This window comes from Cyclopterus lumpus, chromosome 18, assembly GCF_009769545.1.
Source record: "Cyclopterus lumpus isolate fCycLum1 chromosome 18, fCycLum1.pri, whole genome shotgun sequence".
Classification (NCBI taxonomy): domain Eukaryota; kingdom Metazoa; phylum Chordata; class Actinopteri; order Perciformes; family Cyclopteridae; genus Cyclopterus; species Cyclopterus lumpus.
In genome coordinates this window covers 4,705,996-4,716,435 of record NC_046983.1, presented here as the reverse complement: position 1 = coordinate 4,716,435, position 10,440 = coordinate 4,705,996, and positions in this window count along the sequence as shown.

Below are 10,440 nucleotides of genomic sequence, written 5' to 3'. Positions count from 1 at the left end.
TGATCGATCACATCCTTCTCGCGCCTGCTTTCATGGAAATAATAGGTGGACATATATATATATATATATATATATATATATATATATATATATATATTTTATAGGTTTATGCCTGATTCAACACTCACAAATGAATGTACAGCGTATTTATCCGCATACTTTTAGCCTCAAATTGTGATTCAGACTTAAAACTCTCAAAATAAACTTTGATACGCGGTAATGAGCCTACTTTCACAGCCTACTTTTAAATTTAATTGCAGTTTGTTGGCGCTCTGCCAGCTCCAGGTGTTGTTTGGTGTCTGGCAGCGGATCATTATGGTCTGGGCCTCGGCCACGCATCTTATGAGCACAATGGTTCCTCTTTGATTTAATCGGGTTTGTTGTTGTTTGTCCCCAGCGAGGCTTGTTTTCTTGGCATTGTCAGGCCTCAGCTACACTCATCCTCGCAGATCAATGTAACTGTGAAATCCGTTTTGGAAATCATGACAATGACACTTACAAACTGAGGGCACGAGTGACCGAGGGAGTGTTTTGAATGTTTTCCTCTGTGGTTTTAGTAGATTTCTGCTCATGGTTTGTACACAGAATCCTATAATATTAACATTTCTTGAACGCTTCATGAAGAGCTGCAGCCACCAATTTACTGAACAAATACAGATGTCATGATTCATATTCATATTTAATTTATTCAATGACTGCTCAATTATATTACTATTTAAAGTGCCGGTGTGTGGCATTTTGAGGTATTGATTAGCAGAAAAGGAAGATAATACTATGTTATCACTACTGTATAATCACCTGAAACCAAGAATCATTGCGTTTTAATTAGCTCAGAATGAGCCCTTCACATATATATATATACATATATATATGTTGCACCACCATGTTTCTACAGGAGCCTAGAAGGGACAAATCCAGACACTGCACGCCTCCTTGCTCCCAACGTGGTGTTATTATGGCGATAATGACCCATGTGCAAAACACACAGTATTACCATGGTTCCTCTCTACCATGGCAGCTTGGAAAGGGAGGGCTGAGTGGACGATGATTCAGTTGGATGCAATCTGCAAGCTCACCACTAGATGCCACCAAATACTCCGTCTCTTTGAACTGAGCGCTTCTCTTTCAGTGACATTCCTCAGGCGACCGACAACCAAACACAAGTCACTAAAGCTTTGTCTCTGTCTCCCTGCAGGGCTGCAGTTCAGGATGACATCATTCTTTCCAGGAGCTTTCTTGAAAATCACAGCCCCGCAAAATGAAGCGTGAAATGCCGATTCAAAACAAATCAGTGTGAGACGCAGCTGAAGAGAAAAGCTGTTAAATGGACCTTGTGTTTGGGTTCTTTACACAACACACACACACAAACACACACACATAAGTGTAAGTGTTGTTTCAAAGTCGTGCCCAGGCTGCCAGAATAACAGTATGAAAAAATACTGATTTATTAATCTATTTATTACATAATTGTTGGTTCTTAACAGACATGACAGCATATGTTTTGACGACGGTGCTTGAGGAAAGGTCAGGGGGTCACCACAGTCAGCAGGATTTATCCTCTGGGGAACGTGAATGTCCGTACAAGACCTTGCACGGCGGTCCATCTAATAGTAGCCGAGCTATTCCACCCGAGCAGACAGGCGTGGGCGTCCATTGAGCCACGGCCATAATAGAGCCGTGACCTCAGCGTCCCCGGTGGTGGAGACGACCCGGCTAATGTTGACTCCGTCTGTATTTTCGGGGGGGTTTCTAAATTACAAAATTGCAGGCTCAAAATGATGTCTGCAGTGAGGGACGTTTTTGATGTCTCCAAATAGCGAAGCTAATAACGCCGTGACCCTTTCCCTCTGTGCACTCTCCGCCACATATAGACATCTACATTTCATATGTAATATGAACTGGTTTCTGATCAAACTGGCACAGGACACTGGATCCCTCCGAGGTCAGGAGGGTGCGATGTGCTTTCTTAGCGCCTCGTTCTCTCGAGTCGCCTGGAACGCCTTCAGGGGGAGGAACGCCGCGTGGGCTGTCAGTGTTTCATTCCCGGGCGTTGGGACGGCTCCCCGCCCTCCGCCATCTTTCACGAGCCGGATCACCGAGGGCCGAGTGGAAAAATCACTAGTGTGGCAATCTGCAGCCGGTCGGAAAAAAACCCCAGCGGCGTCGAGCTAATGCTAATTAATTGGAACACACACACACACACATTTCCTTTCTGCCCTCTTGCCTTCTCTCTGCACACACACACACACACACACACACACACATGCTGCCCACAGCCTTTCAGAGTGTGAACTAAAATGGAAGTGATGTGTTGTGGTGTGCAGAAAACATCTCTGACTCACAGAGAGAGAAATGAGCAGAGACACGGACACTGCTCATGTAAGATACTGTCAGTGTGTGTGTGTGTGTGTGTGTGTGTGTGTGTGTGTGTGTGTGTGTGTGCGTGCGTGTGTGTGCGTGTCATTGTGTCAGAAACTGTGTGCAGGCTCATATCATATGCTGTGCGGCGGTCACGGAGACAGGCGAGTGTGTTGCCGTTCACAGCTCTCCGTCTCGGCTTCCTCCAGGTGAGATGACTGACAGGTAGCCAGCACAGTGTTCAGCACAGTGTTCAGGAGATTCCCGTACGCCAGCGCGTGCTCGTCCATTTTTAACTTCCAGCCTTCGTTGCAGTGGAGGATTAAAGCCGGGCCTCCACTCCAAATGTGACTTCTGGTGAGCCGGACGCTCGGAGCAGCAGACGGACCGCGTGGTGACGTTTGAGCCGCTCATCCGAATTAAAACGCCCGTGTCGACGCATGCAAATTCACATTTCCCTCTCTCTCTCTCAGAGATGAGATGCAGAACGCGGGATTATGTGTTTGCCATCATTTCTATGCAAATGTGTCTGATTTACATGTCGGCTGCACGGCATGGTAAGCTCTTGACGAGTCAGTCAATACGAAGCCCAGACACTGCTACAAGCCCACAGAACTTATACTGTGTTTGAGAAGATGAAGTGGTCACGTGACGTGGTAACGACCTGTCAATCACAAGGTAGCCACGCCCTAAAGCATACGCTGCTTTATGGTTTATTTTACTGTGGACATGACCACAATGGGACCACAATGGGACCACAATGGGACCACAATGGGACCACAATGGGACGATAATGGGACCACAATGGGACCAAAATGGGACCACAATGGGACCATAATGGGACCACAATGGGACCACAATGGGACCGTAATGTACTAAATGAGCATCATGACGTATTGAAGAAGACTTGAAACTAGATTGAGGTCATGAACTCATGTTTACAACGTTTACTGAGGGAATGGATCGAGTGAGACGGAGAGCCATTTTCCTTGTAGACTTCCATACGGTCGAAAGCGGTGCCCCCTGCTGGCCATTAGCAAGAATGCAAGTTGAAGGCACTTTGCACAAGCTGTGCGTAAAACACGACGCTCAAGACATCTAGAATATTTAAATTGGATTCATAAACACGTGGTATTGAACACACACACATAGATGATATTCCATTTGATAAATGAGGTCAATTTGACATCTTTTGACACCCTTCAAGTGCTCGAATGAATGAAAGAAGTGAGACATTGGAGACGGCGGCCGCTCACACGTGCCAAAACAACACGTGCCCCGACGCTCCCGCATTCGCATTTCCCACAATGCCCCGGGGGGAGGGGGGGGGGGGGGGGGGGGGGGGGGGGGGGGGGGGGGGGGGGGGGGGGGGGGGGGGGGGGGGGGGGGGGGCGGGGGGGGGGGGGTCAGAAGAGCTGACTCTCGGCCTCCCTTCATCACAGACCAGCGGCCCGGTAGACGGCGTCGAGTTGACGCCTCGATCGCGTCTCTTCTAAGAAACTGACGTCTGAGTCACAGCGTCGGGACCAAACAAGCGGAATCAGGAATAAGGATGCAGGAGAGGAGAGGACAGGAGAGGAGAGGGGATGAGAGGAGAGGAGAGGGGATGAGAGGAGAGGAGAGGGGATGAGATGAGAGGAGAGAGTTAGGCCAGGGCCTACGTGATCGCCAGTTAATCCTCAGTCTAGTCGGAGAGCAGCGTGCTATCTGCCGCTCGGGGCGAGAAGCGATGGTGTTTGCCGAGCACGAGGAATGTGACCTGGTTTATTAGACTGTGAGAGGATGCACAATAACTTTATCGTGCATCCGGGTGGAACATTATGTTTATCTCAGGAAGACTAGTTCATATGTTTGTAGTCCAGTTCTACATCAGTTTGTGCTTGTGTAGTTTCTGGCTTTTCCAATTTTTATTTTTATTTTTCATTTTCATTTCCTATATTATTTAAATTCTTAAATGTAATATGCCCTGCTATTTTATTTTATTATATTTATTACATTATTTTATTTTATTATATTTATATTTAATTTTTATATTATTATATGGGGATGAATAAAATATATATCGAATCTAATCTAATACATTAATATAGAAGAGAATAAAATAAGTTTCTACCACATCTGGAAATATAACAGAAATATAACAATCAGTCAATATAGAGACACAGTGTGGCTGAATTATGTGTATTAATGTGTGTTTTAGTAACATTGAGTAAAAGTTAGAAAATCAATGAATAGATTGAGCATCAGTTCGGTTTTCAGAGATTAAAAGTGAATAGTGCAAAGGTCAGTATCGCCACATAAGGTTATGAATTTAAGTGTTTGGAAAAGACGTGTGGAAAGTGTCAGATTTGATGTTATTGCGGGAGATCTGTGCTTTTATTTATCCATAAACTATATATGCGGACGGTGTCAGAGCACACCACGAGTTCACAATTTTTTTTTGGATCGATTTCCTTATTCATCGCTTCGAGAAAAAGAGTTTCTTCACATTTAATATATTAATCCAATTCAGCCAATTACAGTATACGCTTCAAACCCCAAAAGTAAAAATATTAATCAATGCTGTTTGATGCTTCCAGATGGTATAAAAGCAGTTTCAGAGGCCGAGCAAAAAAACTGAATATGCTCATAAATAATGTCCTTAATTAAAAGTTTAGTTTTATTAAAATGCCAACATGATGTAAAGTGTATGTGTGTGTGTGTGTTTATATAACGTGTAGAGACAGAGGGAGTAGAAAGGGACGGGGAGAACTCACCGGAACGGACACTTCATAAAAACATATTTTTGACACCAACATCTGTTCCAGCCGACGTCTCCAAAAGAGAGAAGAGAGGTGAAGTCACACCATCCAAGCTCCCTGTACCTGAAAACCCTCTCAGGGGGCACAGCTGTTGTTAGCCCCCCCCCCCCCCCCCCCCCCCCCCCTGCAGAGTCTAGCAGTGTGTGTGTGTGTGTGTGTGTGTGTGTGCATGGACTCAATATGCACTGTCTAGAATGAAACCCCTTTGTATGAAAAGATGCATTATTTAATGCATCCTTTGCGGCGTTGATGATGCATTTTGTTTGATTATTATCGGTTTAGCATGAAATAAATGTGAAATATGTGAAGCCATCAAATGCATCACTTGAGTTTATCTTTTTATGCCCATTAGAGCTGAAAAGTAACACTCAGCACAGACAGGATAAATGATCCACAGCTGTGCTCTGTCTCTCTCACACACACACTCACACACACTCACACACACACGCACACACTCCACCTCCTCTAGATCTGCTCTTTGTCTGCGTGTTGCGTAATAAGCACGTCGGCGCCAGGGACAGCGGGTCAGCCTGCACACAAACCCTCAGACAGGTAGACCGAGGAGATGAGCGAGAGTGTGAAAGTGTGGAGGGAGTGATGGCCGTGAGTGTGCGTGTGCGTGTGTGTGTGCGTGTGTGTGTAGGCGAGAACGTGGCTAGGTGTCTTTTTTATTCTGTAAAGCGAGAGATGACAGGCGTGACCATCACACCTCTGGCTCACTCATCCCTCCCCCGCTATCGGCAAATAAAACTGTTAAAACAGGACCTGGTCTAACCGTACACCCAGGACATGGTCTAACCGTACACCCAGGACCTGGTCTAACCGTACACCCAGGACCTGGTCTAACCGTACACCCAGGACCTGGTCTAACCGTACACCCAGGACCTGGTCTAACCGTACACCCAGGACCTGGTCTAACCGTACACCCAGGACATGGTCTAACCGTACACCCAGGACATGGTCTAACCCCATTTCTTTTTATATATTATTTGTTTTCCACCCCTTTTGTCCATTTTTTCTTTACTTCTGAAGCAATTATATTAATGTTTTTTTACTTCTTTAAATAAATAAACGTTAGTATCCTTAATGTGAGATACTAGAATCCCTGTTTATAGATCTGAAAAGTAATTTAAATGTTTATTTAAATCCCTCTGGTACTCGGGAACGGGAGTTACAGATATTTTCTTTAACATTGTACGATGTGGAGGAAATAAAATATGTAAAATGTTGATTGGCATCTCTTGATGTGACGTAATTGTGTGTCTTTTTTGTGTTGAAGTGGTTTTAATTTAACTCACTTGTGTTTGAATATTTTATGGTAATTATTCTGAGGCATTTGTCAGTGACAAGCAGAGAGAGCAACAGCCCGCAGCAGATAACAAGACACCAGATCTCTCTCTACGAACTCCCACTGAGCTCACCTGCATGTAGGTGTGTGTGTGTGTGTGTGTGTGTGTGTGTGTGTGTGTGTGTCAGTAAACGAGTGCTCGGGGTGTCCCCAGAGACCGTATGAAGCTTTGTCTCTAAACCCCCCAAAGAATAGGGCCAGCTTGAGATTCAAGTTCACCGCCATCAAGGACACATCCGTAGCTATGCTCACACACACACACACACACACACACACACACACACACACACACACACACACACACACACACACACACACACACAGCATGGTGCGCTCTTTCAATCCGCATTCAAAGAGGGAATCTTTGGGGAGAGACAATAGCAGCACATGCATATATTTGGACATGTAATGAGGGCACATCCCTCCAATTAAGGAGGACTTGTGTGTGTGTGTGTGTGAGAGTGTGTGTGTGTGTGTGTGTGTGTGTGTGGACCACTAGTCCCAGCAGGGGATGGAGACTAAACCCAGCGGAGGGGAACCGACCCCATTCAGAGCTGGTAATCCAATTCTGAAAGCTGTCTTTCGGGGGAGAGTGTGTGCGTGTGTGTGTGTGTGTGTGTGTGTGTGTGTGTGCGCGTGTGTGTGTGTTCAGACTGGGTGGGAGGAGTCAAAGTAGCAGAGAGTAGTTCTTTAATGTGAATGCAAAGCCAGAGAGGGTCAGGGTTACGCCCCTCTTCTCCCTCCTCTTGTAACTGTTCATTTGTTTTTGAAATCCATGACTCCCTCTTCTGGGGGCCACGGCGGACAGTTAAGACCACCCCCCCACCCCCTCACCCCCACCCTCCGCCCCCTCACCCCCACCCTCCGCCTCCACCCCCACCCTCCTCCAGCAGCTCTCTGTCCCTGTTCGATAACCCAATAAACAAGCGCTTTTATCTGAGGATCAAGTTTCATGCTTTTTCGCTCTTTAGGATCCTGAAGATGTCCAAGAAAAAGACTTAAAAGACAGTTGGTGTTTATCAAAAATAATAACAACAACAACATCTGGTTGCCAGGGTGAGAAACATCATTAATAGTCAACTTATATATTATAAAGCCACCAAGTCTGCAGATGTAAATATTGTCTAAATCTGCAGTTTTTCTGAGCTGGTCTTGTTACAAGAGGACCTCGTGGGCCCCCAGCACAGATGACTCAAAGGCCCCCAAAGCTGCCCCTCTCCCAGGGTCTTTGGGGGCCCCTAAACCCCTTGGACCCTTTATCCGTGAGCGGTAGAAGGCCTTACTGTAAACCACAGGGATGAGCATGTTCTTGCAATGATAAACACACATTAAATCAAAGTGAAAATCACTTAAAACGATGTGAAACCAGAGTATTTTCAGTAAGAATCAGGTTGTTTTTTGGGGGGGGCGGTGCAGGGGTGAGTTCAGGAAGTGCAGGTGCAGAGTTGAGTCCTCTGAATGATGTATTATTGTATTATTGAAACAAGGCCACAGCAGAGCGAGCCCCGCCGCTCAGCCGGCAAACACGTCTCACCCTGAAGCGTCATTTTTTAAAGTCGGAGGGTGTCGGAGAGAAGAAGAAGAAGAAGAAGAAGAAGAAGAAGAAGAAGAAGAAGAAGAAGAAGAAGAAGAAGAAGAAGAAGAAGAAGAAGGTGGAGCATTTACACTCTGCTCTTTGCTGACGGCGTCCTTTGATGATTTTCTTTTTGCCAACACAATGTTTTTTTTATAGGGTTTTTTTTTCCAGCATCTTCGGCAACAGAAATTCCGTCAGAGGGTTGAAGAGAAACAGAAAGTGTGGCCAGGGAGAACAAGGAATAGTGGGGACTGGTAATGGACCTGGGGGGGGGGGGGGGTGTCCCCGTCAGGCCCACCGGGTCTCTGCTGCAACAGAGGGGGCCGTTATTGTCCTTGTGAGCTCAGGAAACCGGAGACGCTCCTCCGCTCGGCTGCTGAGTGACATCAACCGCTCGGGGAGAAGACACACAGACGAGAGGAAGAAAAAAAACAACAACAACAAAAAAGAATTACGGAACTCCCGTTAAAACACACTCCAAGAAAAAAAAACCACACACAAACGTCCCCGAATATCCTCTGAATGGCTAAATATTTGCATTTTTTTTCTTCCTCTTCCAATTATCTTCCCGTCCTGCTCTTTGATCTGCGGGTGAAGACGTGTCTGTGTGAGCTTTAATGAAAGTGAGACAGGCTCTGTCTCTCTCTCTCTCACATGTACATACGTTCAGCATTTAGTCTATTGGAGAGCATAAAATAGAAATACAAGGTCACACCACAAAAGAATCATATGAAGGCAAATTGGCAAAGGCTTTAGTTATTATTATTAAAAGAACAAGTACTTAGTCACCTAAATGCTCGTATAAGTGCTCACATTGTTATTATTATTGCATTATTTTTGTCATTGGTTTTGCAGGTATTTGGTCATAAACTGCAGGAAGTCATTAGGATACGTCACATGGGCGTCCCTTTTCGGCCATGTTGACACATGTTACGTGATAACGCTTCATGCTGGTTAAGGATTATGCGTTCCATCCCGACTTTGTTACAGAAAAGCTTGAAGAACATTTAAAGAAGAAGACCATGAACTCGTGTTCGCAATGTCTTCTGAGGTAATAAATCAAGTATTACTACCTCAAGTAGCTCATAGACTTCTATACAAATCTGACAATGTGTTGCCCCCTGCTGGCCATTAGAGAGAATGCACTTCCCAATAGCGTCACTTTTTCAGACCCTGGAGGTCGCCCCCTAAATGATGGCATGAAACAGTCAGTATTGCAGCTGGATCCCAGCAACCAAGAGAGGTCCTTGAACATACAGCCATGGACGCTCTCCCCACCTGGCGGAGATAATAAATAAACAAATATTTGTTGACATATTTCAATGGACCGACCAACAGACTGTTATTGCAACTCTAGTCCACATTTCAGACTTTCATTTTGGTGGGTTGAGGCCACGCGGACGGACCGCGCTAATGGAGTGAGCTGAAGGCACCATTCGTCTCACTCCCACCGGGTGTAACAGAGCAACGCCGCTAATGAACCGCGGGCGTGTTCACACCTTCGCAAAAGAGGAGCTCTAATCAAGCCGGATGAGTGGAAGCACGAAGCACCTGCGTTGGTGGCGGCCGATCAAGGCACTTCAGACCTGAAGGAATTAAACATTCGCCCCCCCGCCCCCCACCCACCCTCCGGCTGTTGCGCAACAACCGATGTCACACGCTGACATAACGAGAGCGACAAAAACACACACGACCTCGGCTAACGTTGTTTTCGGTTGTTTTCCCGGGGTGCCCTCGGAAAGACATGTAGATTTATGCTGCGGTTGCTTTTGACTCACTACTGAATTTCGCTGCATGGAAAATAAAAAAATGTAATTAAAATAAACAACTGAGCAGCTTGAATCTCACTCATCCGTGTTTAAAGAGACCCTTAATTACCCAGGGGTGCACCGAAAATGGCTCCAATTTAAAGGACGGAGTACCGACAAACAAACGCAGGGGGAGATCTACAACGGATTAAACTTAAATCATCGTCTCTCTCTCTCCTTCGCGAGGCTTAAATCTGTTATCCCGCTAATTAGATGACATCTCGTATACGGCGGTAACCGGTTGCTAAATGGCGCGCGCCACCGACGATCTTCCTTTTACCTCTCGCTCCTCTGCGCCGTCGATCCTCGTGCTCTTCGTAGCGCCCACGCAGCCGCGTGTACGTGGCCTCGCTTTGATGTAAACGGAGCTAACGGAACGCCAACGCCGGTAAACGACGGCGACATACTGCAGGCGCCGCGACGTGAAAGACTCGACAACCCCCCTCGAAAAAAAATGCACGTTTTGGCCTCGGAGAAACTCGCAGAAACCCCCTCGTGTTTGTCCGAGAAAGAACCCACATTTCCCCGAGAGGTTCCCCCCCCCCCCTG